Below are 12789 nucleotides of genomic sequence, written 5' to 3'. Positions count from 1 at the left end.
CTATGGCCCTTGGCTCTGTGTCTCCACTTATAAAATGGGACGTTGAATTCAGTGATTCTCAGGGTCCTACAGCTTTCACTACCTCTGGTTCTAAGTCTCTGCTATCGACATCCCCAGCTCACTCCACCATGCTCCCCCAGGCCTCCTGTCTCCAGGAGAAAATGTCCCAGTTGAAACTCCTTCCTTTCAAGAGACTGTCTCTCACCCTATGCTCCTTCCCTTCCAAGCCACCAGTTGGCCCCTAACAGGCATCTGCACCCCATTTCTGCCCTCCTCGGCCTGATAGCACCTTTGGAGGCCTAAGAACTGAAAAGACAATCCTCCTGGTGTAAAAACACTACACTGTACAATACGTGCAGTGAAGTTCACAAATTCTGATGTCTCTTATGACTACATCTTCAATTAAAATTACATATATAATCCTCCCCCCCCGCCCCAACATTGCTGGGGCTTTGAGTGTGAGCTTCATCTGCCTTGGCCAGCCTCCCCAGCCCATCTGTTTGGCCATTTAAGGAAGCGTGCACTCCTCAGCCCAGGCACTGTATTTCAACACTTTGAGCCATCATCTCTAACCCCATTGCAGTAAGTGACATTGCCTCCATTTCACAGGTGAAGAAGCAGGCTCACAGAGGGATACACTTGCTCCCCAACTAAGCCAGGGCAGAACCAGGCCTGATTCTGAGGTCCGGCCTCCTTCACCCAGGAGGCTGTGGCCCTCTCCTCTTAAAAATGGTTCTAGCCACAGTGCAACTGGAGAAATCAAACCAGCTGATGGTCCCAGGGGCCTGGCATGCCAGGCAGTGGGCACAGCTGGTTCAGGGTGTTCTTCCCAGATGACAGCACAGGCTTGTATGAGCTGACCCCACTCACCCTCTTCCTTCCTTTCCCATTTGGCCTCCATCTCCCTCTGCTCAGTGTTTATAGCTTATCACTACACGTGAGTCTCATTCAGGGCCTTGAGGGTGCAGGACAAAATCCTGTCTGGGTGGAAAACCTGCTTGCTTCAGCGATCCCACCTGACACCATACCCTGCCTGTCTCCAAGACTTTTTTATTTTAATTCTCACCTGAGGATGGTTTTTTAAAAAATTGATTTTAGAGAGAGAGAGGAAGGGAGAGAGAAACATGGATTGGTTTCCTCCCATACAACCCCTGAATGGGGATCGAACTCACAACCTAGGTATGTGCCTTGATCAGGAATCTAACCTGCAAGCTTTTGGTATATGGAACAACACTCCAACCAACTGAGCCACCCAGCCAGGGCTGTCTCCCAGGCTTAGTTGCAGGGATTTGTCCCCCAGACTGCCCCTCCATGTCAGGAAATCTCAACCATCCTAGAAGCATCACAACCCTTGTTCAAATACAACTCTAATTTCATTCCGCTCTGCGTTCACCATGAGTGGTGCACATGCCTCTCTTTCCACTAGATGGCAAATTCCCTGTAAGTGAAAATCACATCAATTTCTCTCTATAGACCCTTTCCCTCTCAAGTGCAAATGAATATTTGTGGATGAATGAGTTTATATTATATCTATCTACTAAGTTGCTCTATCTATCCATACACACACCCACGCAGATAACATTTATTAAGTGTATATTATGTGCCTGTCCCAGTACAAGGTATTTCACTTTTGCAAAAGTTAAGAAATATTCAGGCCCTAACCGGTTTGGCTCAGTGGATAGAGCGTCGGCCTGTGGACTGAGGGGTCCCAGGTTCGATTCCGGTCAGGGGCATGTACCTTGGTTGTGGGCACGTCCCCAGTGGGGGGCATGCAGGAGGCAGCTGATCGATGTTTCTAACTATCCCTTTCCCTTCCTCTCTGTAAAAAAATCAATAATATATATATATAATAAATCAATAATATATATATAATAAATAAAATTCAATAAAAAATATATATAATATATATGTATATGTGTGTGTGTGTGTATATATATATATATATATATATATATATATAATTGAATTTTTACAGAGAGGAAGGGAAAGGGACAGAGAGTTAGAAACATAGATGAGAGAGAAACATTGATCAGCTGCCTCCTGCGCACTCCCCACCGGGAATGTGCCTGCAACCAAGGTACATGCCCTTGACAGGAATCGAACCTGGGACCCTTCAGTCCGCAGGCCGACGCTCTAACCACTGAGCCAAACCGGTCAGGGCAATAAAATATATATTTAAAAAAAATGTTCAGAACTTTAAAAATCCATAGAGATACGTAGTAGATTAGCAGTTGCCAGGGGTTGGGAGTAGTTGGGTGTGAAGAAATGGGGATTGACTGCTAATGGGTATAGAGTTTCTTTTATGATGATGAAAATGTTGTGGGATTAGATAGTGGCGATGGTTGCACAACTTTGTGGATATACTAAGAGCGGCTGAAAAGGAATTAATTTTATATGTGTATTATATCTTAGTAAAAAAATAGTACTTTATTTTATTTTTTTAAATATATTTTTATTGATTTCAGAGAGGAAGGAAGAGGGAGAGAGATAGAAACATCAATGATGAGAGAGAATCATGGATCGGCTGCCTACTGCATGCCCCACACTGGGGACTGAGCCCACAACCCGGGCACGTACCCTGACTGGGAATCAAACCGTGACCCCCTCGTTCATAGGTTGACGCCCAACCACCGAGCCACGCCAGCCGGGCAAAAATAGCACTTTAATACACAATTCCATTTGTTGGTAATCTTCTCAACTGTGTATGTATGCATGTGGGTATTAGTATTTTTATCATCATTTTACAGAAGGAAAAACTGAGGCTCACACAATAGGTTGTTGTGAGAATTAACTCTAAGTAGCTAATACTTATGGGGCTTAACATAATTGGTCTATGCTGTCTTCATAAGAGCCCCATGGTTTTCAACCCATTTTGTAGACAAGGAAACTGGCTTTGCTGAAAGTTTCAAGGTTAGAAGAGAATAGACATTCAAACACAGGCAACCTGATGCCAACCTGCCCCACAAGCACCTACCTTCTTAAATTAATGGGATTAGCGATCATTTGTGGGGATATGAGCAAGCGTCATCCCATGCACCACTGCCGCTGCCACTGTAACTTGGCACAAGCACTTTGGAAAAGCATCTGTCAGTGTCTGCTAGAGCTGAATGTCTACATATCTTCTGACCCAGCAATTCCACAGAAATGTGTATATACGTGCACCAAAAGACAGGTGCAAGACTATTCAGAGCAGCATTATTCTTATTAGTCAATATTGAAACAACCCAAATGTCTATTAACAAGCGAGTGGATAAATACATTGCCAGAAAATCACACTATAGAGCCCTAACCGGTTTGGCTCAGTGGGTAGAGTGTAGGCCTGAGGACTGAAGGGTCCCAGGTTCGATTCCGGTCAAGGGCATGTGCCTTGGTTGTGGGCACATCCCCAGTAGGGGGTGTGCAAGAGGCAGCTGATCGATGTTTCTCATCGATGTTTCTAACGCCCTCTCCCTTCTTCTCTGTAAAAAAATCAATAAAATATATATTTTAAAAATCACACTACAGAATATTAATACAGCATTGAGAGTGAACACTCTACAACCAAATGCAACCATATGGATGAATCTCACTGACAACATGTTGAGCAAAAGAAGCCTGACATGGGAGTGTATATGCTGTATGATTTCATTTATATAAAGCTCCAAAACAGGCTAATCTATGGTGTTAGGAGTCAAGGTGTGTTCAGGCCGGGTGACTAGAAGGGATTAAAAAGGGGTTTCTGGGGTGCTGCTAACATTTTGTTTCTTTATCTGAATTCAGGTTACACGAGTGTGTTCCCTGTGAATACATATGATGTGCGTACTTCTTAATATGTATGTTAGACAAATACCTTTTATTTTTATTTATTTATTTTTAAAAAATATATTTTATTGATTTTTTTACAGAGAGGAAGGGAGAGGGATAGAGAGCTAGAAACATCGATCAGCTGCCTCCTGCACACCTCCTACTGGGGATGTGCCAGCAACCAAGGTACATGCCCTTGACCAGAATCAAACCTGGGACCCTTGAGTCCGCAGGCCGACGCTCTATCCACTGAGCCAAACCGGTTTCGGCTAGACAAATACCTTTTAAAAGAGAAACCAGTTTTCACATGCACACACATTCACAACCAGGAAGCCTCACTAAAACCTGCTTTGGTGGGGAGGAGGGGTCCTTGAGTGAGGTGAGAAAGTAGAGATGGGGCAGGTGGATGAGAGTGAGAGAGGATTCTTAGCTGTGTCTCAGTTTCTGCCTTGGTGAAATGGGTGAACAAATCATGAAGGAAAAATGAATAAATATGACCGCATTAAAGTGAGGTAGATGGATTGATACTACTTTTCATATCATAGCAGTTGTTCTATCAAAAATATAGGTCTCCCCTGGCTGGTGTGGCTCAGTTGGTTGGAGTGTGGTCCTGTGCACCGAAGGTCTGGGGTGCAATTTCGGTCAGGGCACATGGCTAGGTTTCAGGTTCAGTCCCTGCTGGGGGCATAGGCAGGAGACAACTGATCGATGTGTCTCTCCCACATTGATCTCTCTCTCTCCCTCTCTCTCCTCTTTCCTTTCCTCCTTCTCTCTCTCTAAAAAAAAAAAAAAAAAAAAAAAAGAAGAAGAAGAAAGAAAGAAAGAAAGAAAGAAAGAAAGAAAGAAAGAAAGAAAGAAAGAAAAGAAAAAATAGATCCAAACATATTAGGAATTAAAAAACACACACACTTTCCTTTGTAAGAACACTCAGTCCTGGCTTGTCACTCAGTGGTTAGAGCACCAGTCCAAGGACTTGAAGAGTCATGGGTTTGATTCCTTTCAAGGGCACCTACCTCATACCTTGGTTGCAGGCTCCATCCCAGCCCAGTTGGGGCAAGTGCGGGAGGCAAACAATAGATGTTTCTCTTTCTGTCTCCCCGTCCCTTCCACTCTCTCTGAAAATCAATAGAAAAAATATGCTTGGGTGCTTGGGTGAGGATTAACAACAACAACAAAAGCACACTTTACATTTATAGACTGTCTTCTACATTTATGTTTAGTGATACTATAGAAGTAGCAGTCAGATAGTTTATACATTTTTAAATTATGAAAACACCAAATTAAAAAGAAAGTCCTGTGTACACTATCTCGGATCCCAATTGAGAACCATTGATCATTGTGCTCTGAGATTGTGAGACTGGAGGGGGAGGGAAAGGGCAGGGGAGACAGAGGAAGAAGCACAACAGAGTGAAGCTCGCGTGAGTATCCAGCCATATGTCTACCCATCATTCATCTCTCCACCTATCGGTACATTTACTCATTTTCCTATCTATCCATCCATTCTCTAATAGTCAATCTGTCCATTCATCTCCTGTCTATCCATTCATAATCTGTTAACCCATCCATCCATCTCTTCTTCCATCCATTCAGTCACCCATCCATTTCCTACTGATGTGTCCATCTGTCCCTTCATCCTTCCATCTATTCATCTAACCTTCCATTTTTTCATCCATCCCCCCCCCCCCCACTCATCTGCCCATTCAGCACATGTATTAACTGCCTGCTGGTATCAGGTCCTCAGTTAAGCCAGAGATGGGAGTGTAGGGGGATGCTCAGATACTTATACCATGATTCCTGCTTGCAAGCAACTCAGCAGAGGAGAGTGAGCCACCAGTGATTCACTCTCAGAGTGACTCACTCACCAAGTTTAGCCAACAAAACCACCAGTCTCATGCCCTTGTCCGAAATAGTACCCAGGACTGTGGACGTTTAGTGGAGGAGGACTGACGTGCAGCCTGGGAGTATGCTTGAAGAGGGTATGCTTGAGGTGGACCTTAAAAGACAGAGCAGGCCCTAGCTGGTTTGGCTCAGTGGATAGAGTGTCGGTCTGTGGACTGAAGGGTCTCCGGTTTGATTCCGGCCAAGGGTACATGCCTGGGTTGTGGGCTGGATGCCCAGTAGGGGGTGTGCAGGAGGCAGCCGGTCAATGATTCTCTCTCATCATTGATGTTTCTATCTCTCCCCGTCCTTTACTCTCTGAAATCAATGAAAATATATTTTAAAAAATAAATAGGAGCTATTATGAGTATTCTTAAAAAAAAAAAAAAAAGACAGAGCAGGAGTTAGATGTGCAGAGAGAGGAGAAGGTATTCTGGGAGGGAACTGCAGGGGCAAAGGCAGGGCTGGGGAACTGAGGAGTGCTAAGTCATTCAACTGGCTGAGGTGAGAGCAGGGTGCCAACCACCTATGTAGCTGCCATGCTCCCTGGAAGCCACGCCCAGGCCCCACCCTTAAGCCTGTTTCCAGGGCATTGAGGCATCTACACCATTCCCACTCATAGTGTGGCCCATAGATTACTGCCAGGTTATGGATTCTCTTAACCAATCGATGACATTAATTGAGAGTGTTTAGAAACATTTATATCAATTTAATAGAATAATCTGATATCTGTTGAATAAATAATATAATAAAATTTTCAGCTTTTAGTTTGCCTACTTTTTCAGTTTAATTTTTCTAGTAATTCACTTTTTAAAAAATATCTATTTTATTGATTTTTTACAGAGAGGAAGGAAGAGGGATAGAGAGTTAGAAACATCGATGAGAGAGAAACATCAATTAGCTGCCTCCTGAACACCCCCTACTGGGGATGTGCCCGCAACCAAGGTACATGCCCTTGACCAGAATCGAACCTGGGACCCTTCAGTCCGAAGGCCAATGCTCTATCCTCTGAGCCAAACCAGTCAGGGCATCTAATAATTCACTTTTTAAAAAATATGTTTTTATTGATATTTAAGAAAGAGAGGAAGGAAGAGAGAGAGAGAAACATGGATCGGCTGCCTCCTGCAGGCCCCTCCTGGGGATGGAGCCCACAACCTGAGCATGTGCCCTGACCAGGAATTGAACTGGGGACCTCTTAGTTCATGGGTCAACACTCAACCACTGAGCCACAACGGCAGGGAACATCATCCCCATTTTGTAGCATGACTGGCCAGGTTCTCACACATGGTAGATGGCAGGGCTGAGATTTGAACCCGGACTGACACCACATCAGGCAGCCTCCCATGAGCTCCTGCCTAGGGTAGGCTGAGCTGGGGGGTGGGGTGGGAAGGCCTCGGAGAGGAATAAAGAAGCAACTGGAGAAAGAACAGCAAACAGGGTGGGAGCTAGTGTCCAGGGCTTGTCCTAGAGTGTCTGTGGGAGCTAAGGGCACTGAGGGAGGACAGAAAGACTTCCTGAGGAGAGCGGCCTGAGGGTCATCCTGGGCTTCCCCAGATGTTCCTAGAAGAACCAGGCCAGGCCAGGCCCCGGATCTCTGTTTGGGAACAAGTGATGGGGCTAGATCCAGGCCCAGCCCACTTAGATCCCTCTCCATCTTCATCCCTTCTCTTCTCCCCCTCCCTCCATCAGCTAGCTGGTGAGATTCCTGAGGCCAGGGCCTTGGTCCATCCATCTGTGCTCCTAAAGCCCGCCCAAAGTTCAGCCAACAAAACCACCAGTCTCCTACCCTTGTCAGGAAGCACAGCACTTTCAGGCACTCTCCCCTCTGTCCCTCAGGGAGACTAATGAACCAGGATTATGATCACTCCATGTCATTGATAAGGGAACAGGCTCAGAGAAGTTGAGTCACTTGAGGTCACAGGACAAGTAATCTAAAGCTCTAAATCCTGACCCTGTACTTTTTGATAAGTATAGTTAAACTAGAGGCCTGGTGCATGGATTTGGCCTGCGGGGATCGGGCCAAAACCAGCTCTCTGACATCCCTTGAGGGGTCTCAGATTGCGAGAGGGTGCAGGCCAGGCAGAGCGACCCCACTGGTGCACGATTGGGGCTGGGGAGGGACCACGGGAGGGCTCCAGGGCATGTTCAGCCCCTCTTGCCCGGTCCCTAATTGGCTGGACCCCAGCAGCAAGCTAACCAACTGGTTGGAGAATCTGCCCCCTGGTGGTCAGTGCACATCATAGTGACTGTTCGAAGGGTCGAATGGTCAGACACTTAGCATATTAGGCTTTTATTATATAGGATAGTAAGAGGAGATGAAAGCCCTTCTTATAGGGCCCTGGGGTACAGCCCATAGTGGGGTGGGAGTGTGGTGGGTTGGTAGCAGGGTTATCCGTCCAGGAACATCCCCTTCTCCAGCACTTTGGCTGCTTCCTTAACACCCCATCCCAGCCCTGGATGGTTTGGCTCAGTGGTTAGAGCGTTGGTCAGCAGACCCAAGAAGGATCATGGGTTCGATTCCTGGACAAGAGCACGTACCTCGGTTGCAGGTTTGATCCCCAGCCCTGGTCAGGGATGCGTGTGGGAGGTAGCCAATCAATGTGTCTTTCTCCCATCAATGTTTCTCTCTCTTTCTCTCTCTCCCCTCCACCTCCCTCCCTTCCATTCTCTCTAAAAATAAATAGAAAAAATATCCTGGGGTGAGGATTAAAAAAACAACAACACAAAAACATCTCAGGACCTGACCAGGTAGCTTGGCTGGTTAGAACATTGTCCTGATGCACCAAGGTTGAGGACTCGATCCTTGGTCAGGGCACATATTAGGAATCAACCGAGTGCATGAATGAGTGGGAAAAAATCTTTCTCTCTCTCTCTCTCTTTCTCTCTCTCTCAAATTGATAAATTAAAAATAATATTAAAATAAATTCCATCCCAGGTCAGGAAGAGGCAGATCTGACAACAGTCCTTACCCCTATTCTGTTAGTAGACAAGGAACATGGGCTTATATTTTTGGAGGACCATTTGGCAAAATCTATTACTCCAAAAATGTTGGGACTCTTTGCAGGAATTTGTCCTATAAAAATATTTCCATATGTGTGCAAAGATGTGCAAGGATGTTCCTTGCAGCACTGTTTATAATACTGAGGAAAAGGAGGGTGGTTGAATAAATTTTGGTAAATCCCCACAGTGGAATATTATATAGCTGTTAACAACCTCATCTGTAAAATGGGGATAATAACAGTATTTACCTCTTACAGTTTTTATGAGAATTAAGTGAATTAATACCTGCAAAGTGCTTAGTAAATGCTCGCTATCATTATCATATAGGTGTAGAACTAGGGAAAGGTAGTTTAGCTGCAATGCTGATTGCCCGGCCAGTGAGGCTCAGTGGTTGAGCGCCACCCTATGAACCAGGAGGTCACAGTTCGATTCCCGGTCAGGGCACATGCCTATGTTGCGGGCTCGATCCCCAGTGTGGGGTGTGCAAGAGGCAGCAGATCAATGATTCTCTCTCATCATTGATGTTTCTCTCACTCTCTCTCCCCCTCTCCTATTCACTCTGAAATAAATAAAAAATATATTTTTTAAAAAGGATGCAATGCTGATTAAAAGATAAATTACAATATGCGAAGTGTGATCCCATTTGAGTGAAAATAAATAATAGAAAACATTCAATATAAAAAGAGAAGACAAGTCTGGACATATAGGCACCAAACTATGATACTGATGGTCTTTTGTGGGGTGGGTAACAGAAACATTCACTTTGCAAATTTCTATAAATTTTAAAGTTGCATAATACCAGTGTATTGGTTTTGAAACCAGAAAAAAAACAAAACCAAAAACCTCCAAAAAAGTAAAGAAAATAAGAGAAGGTAGTGGAGTAGATGATGGCATGGGAACCCCCTCTTCTCTTTCTGAGGACCCCAAAGTCCAGAGACCAGAGCTGTCTAAGCAATAGGAAAGGCTTTCTATTTGGCTAGCCTGACCCTGGGGAAGGTGAGGGTGCAGCTTCCCACCCCAGCATGCCTGACACTCATTCTCATTCTGTGAAGATGGGAGGGGCGAGGCTTCTCTTTATGGCCCAAGGAAGGCAAGGGGCTGGTTCATCAGGGTCCCATGGGTCAGGCAAGCCAGTCAGCCTCTCTGGGCCTCAGCTGGCCTCCCTGTAACAGGCAGAACAGCCCAGCCTCTCAGTATGTTGTGAACAGCCTGGGAGGAGAATGAGCCATCAGTCTCACACAGGGCAGGGGGTGGGGGTCAATCTGGAGTTAGTGTTTCACCAAGAAGAGCTGTCATGCCAAGAGTCTGTCAGTCTGCAAGCATGTCCATGGCCACTGTTTACCAGTATTTGCCAAACCATTCTCCAGTTCTCCAACACCAACTGGGTGTCCTCCAACTCAGTTCAGTTCCGACACTCTCTACCTGGAGTTGGTGTCAGATCCCACAAGTTCATGGCTCAGTCCCACAACACTGCCCCCACTTCAGACACCAATCACAAGTTCAAGTTGTCATCTGTACTTCTGACCAACAGGCTATGTAAATCAGGGATCCCACAACCTCTTCCTCAGGTTTGATAATTTGCTAGAAAGGCTCAGGAACTCAGGCAAGAACCTTACTTACGTTTATCAGTTTATCATAAAGGACACAACTCAGAAAAGCGGAAGGGAAATAAAGCATAGGGCAAGGTATGGGGCGACGGGGGTGCATGGGGCCTTCATGCCCTCCCCAGGTCACCCTCCCAGCACCCCGATGTGCTCACCAGGGCCCTATTCTGAGCCTTGCCCTGGGTCTGGGGCCTGGGCAGGAGACAGGGCAGGCCAGATGCTGAGAATAAGAGAACTTGGGCAAGAGGGAAGCCTGGGCTAGACCCAGGCCCCACCTACAACCTGACTAAGCTGACCCTGTAACATCATCCTCCTTGTAAAGAACCAGAGCGACCTTGCTTGGAGCAGGCCGCCCTGTCTTCCAGAGCATCTTGGTGCCCCATTTAAAAAAAAAAAAAAAGAGGTGTTTTTATTGATTTCAGAGGGAGGAAGAGAGAGGGAGAGAGAGAGATAGAAACATCAATGATGAGAGAGAATCATCCATTGGCTGCCTCCTGCACGCCCCTACTAGGGATTGAGCTCACAACCCACGCATGTGCCCTGACTGGGAATTGAACCGTGACCTCCTGGTTCATGGGTCAATGCTCAACCACTGGACCACACTGGCCAGGTGTGGTGTCCCATTTTATTCTGTCCCTATCTCCACACTAGTGGCCCAGGAACAAGCCTCCCCATGTCACAGAGGGAGAGTCAGGCCCAGAGATAGGAAGTAATGTGTCCAAAGTCACACAGTCACACACAGACAAGAACCCAAATCTGCTCAAACCAGCCCAGGTCTGACCATGGCCTACTCGACCACCAGGGTGGCCTCAGGAAACACGGGTGGGGGCAGGGTGCCTGGGAGCTGGAAGGAAGTCCTGGCCTTCCCTGCCAGACCAGTGGAAGTGCCCTTCACCACTTCTCCAGCCTCTGCCTGTTGGCTAGAAGCCTGGTGGTTGTGAATCTATGAATCTACTTGGCTTCCCTGCCCCACTGTGACATCTGACTTCTCCGTGTCCAGTCAGGGAGCGCTCTTGGTCCTTGCCCCTGATCCAAGGGCCCACCTGGAACCAGCTTCTCTCCTGGTTCTTCTCTACACCCGCAGGGCCCTCCCTCCTGCCTTCCTGGGCCCACGCTGAGCTTCTTAGACCACGACCCAACCCCAGCCCGGCCAGCGGGATCCAGAGGCAGCAGGAACCTGTGCGCACTTCACCCTCTGCTCCGGGAAGGGCAGGCGGGATGAACTCGTGAATTCTTGATCCTGAGCCCTCTCTGGGGGAGAGCTTGCCTCTGTCCACCTGGCAGCTGGGCCTGAGTAAGGGGGCAGGTCCACAGGAGTATGAACTCCTTCCCCCCAGCAGAGCCATAGAACTGCCCCGCCCCACTTGAAAGGTGGGAGGCTCTGACTCCCCTGGGGCTAGGCACCTGCGCCCACCTGATACCCTCCGTGTCTCACCTGGATTCCGTGCAATCTGCAAGCAGCATGGGTCCCACCCGGGACCGCGGCGTCCCCTGGGTTCCGTGAGATGCTGGGATGGCAGCTGCTCTAGCTGTCTTCTCTGCGCCGGCGGCAGAGGGCTCTGTATGCTGGGCTGCCCTGACCTGCTTTTAGCAGTGGGTGTGGATGTGGGCACTGCCCGCCCCACCTGCCTGATGCCTGCTCGGGGTGTCCTTTGCCCCCTAGATCTGGTGCCTCCTTCTCTCCTTAGCACGTGGGTGGCAGCTGCTCACGCTGCTGGCAGCCTGTGGAACAGTCATGGCCCAGACCATGGGCCTAGGTGCCTGCCAATCCCTGTTTGGGACTTGCTCATGCCTGCTCACCTTTTACCCCTTCTCTCCCCTGCTCCCAAACTGTGAGCTGGGTTTGAGAAGGGAGGAGCCACAGGTGTGGGGCTAGGCTCAAGTGGGCAGAGCCAGAGCCAGTGACAGCCTACTGAGCCCCAGCCTTTCTTCAAACTTCATTCTAGTCCCCAAACCCCTCTCTCTTGAGCTCCTAGCCAGCTCACTGAACCCCATTCATTCCCTGAGCACCAGCTCCATGATCCCTTCTGAGCCCTCTCCGGCCTCTAAGTCTCTTCCTCATTTCCCATTCCCTGAGCAGTGTCCTCCTTCTCACACCCCTACCCCGGTCGGAGCGCCCACTTCCTGGCCCACAGAGCCTCTACCCTCCCTGAGCTCCCATACTCTCCTGGAACCCCTCTTTCTGACCTCCTTTCTCTACCCTGAGTCCCTCTCTCCTCCTAAGCCCCCTCCCTATCCTTGAACCCCCACCCTCACCCTGCACCCTACATAAGGTTGCCAGATTTCACAAATAAAAATCCAGAATTTTCAGTTAAATTTGAAAAACAATAAATATTTTTTAAGTATAATTAAACCTCATGTAATATTTGGGGCATACTTATACTAAAGGATTATTCATAACATCGTCTAAGTTTCTAATGTATTGAGCACCCTGGGTTTATCCTGTGTAGAACAGGGGCGGCGGGGAGGTTTGGACAAGATGTTCTCTCTCCAGGGCCTCTCTCAGCTGCAGCTGCAGCCTGTG

The sequence above is a fragment of the Cnephaeus nilssonii genome (genome assembly GCF_951640355.1).
Source record: "Cnephaeus nilssonii genome assembly, chromosome: 2".
Lineage (NCBI taxonomy): Eukaryota > Metazoa > Chordata > Mammalia > Chiroptera > Vespertilionidae > Cnephaeus > Cnephaeus nilssonii.
Note: the sequence above shows the minus strand (reverse complement) of the source record.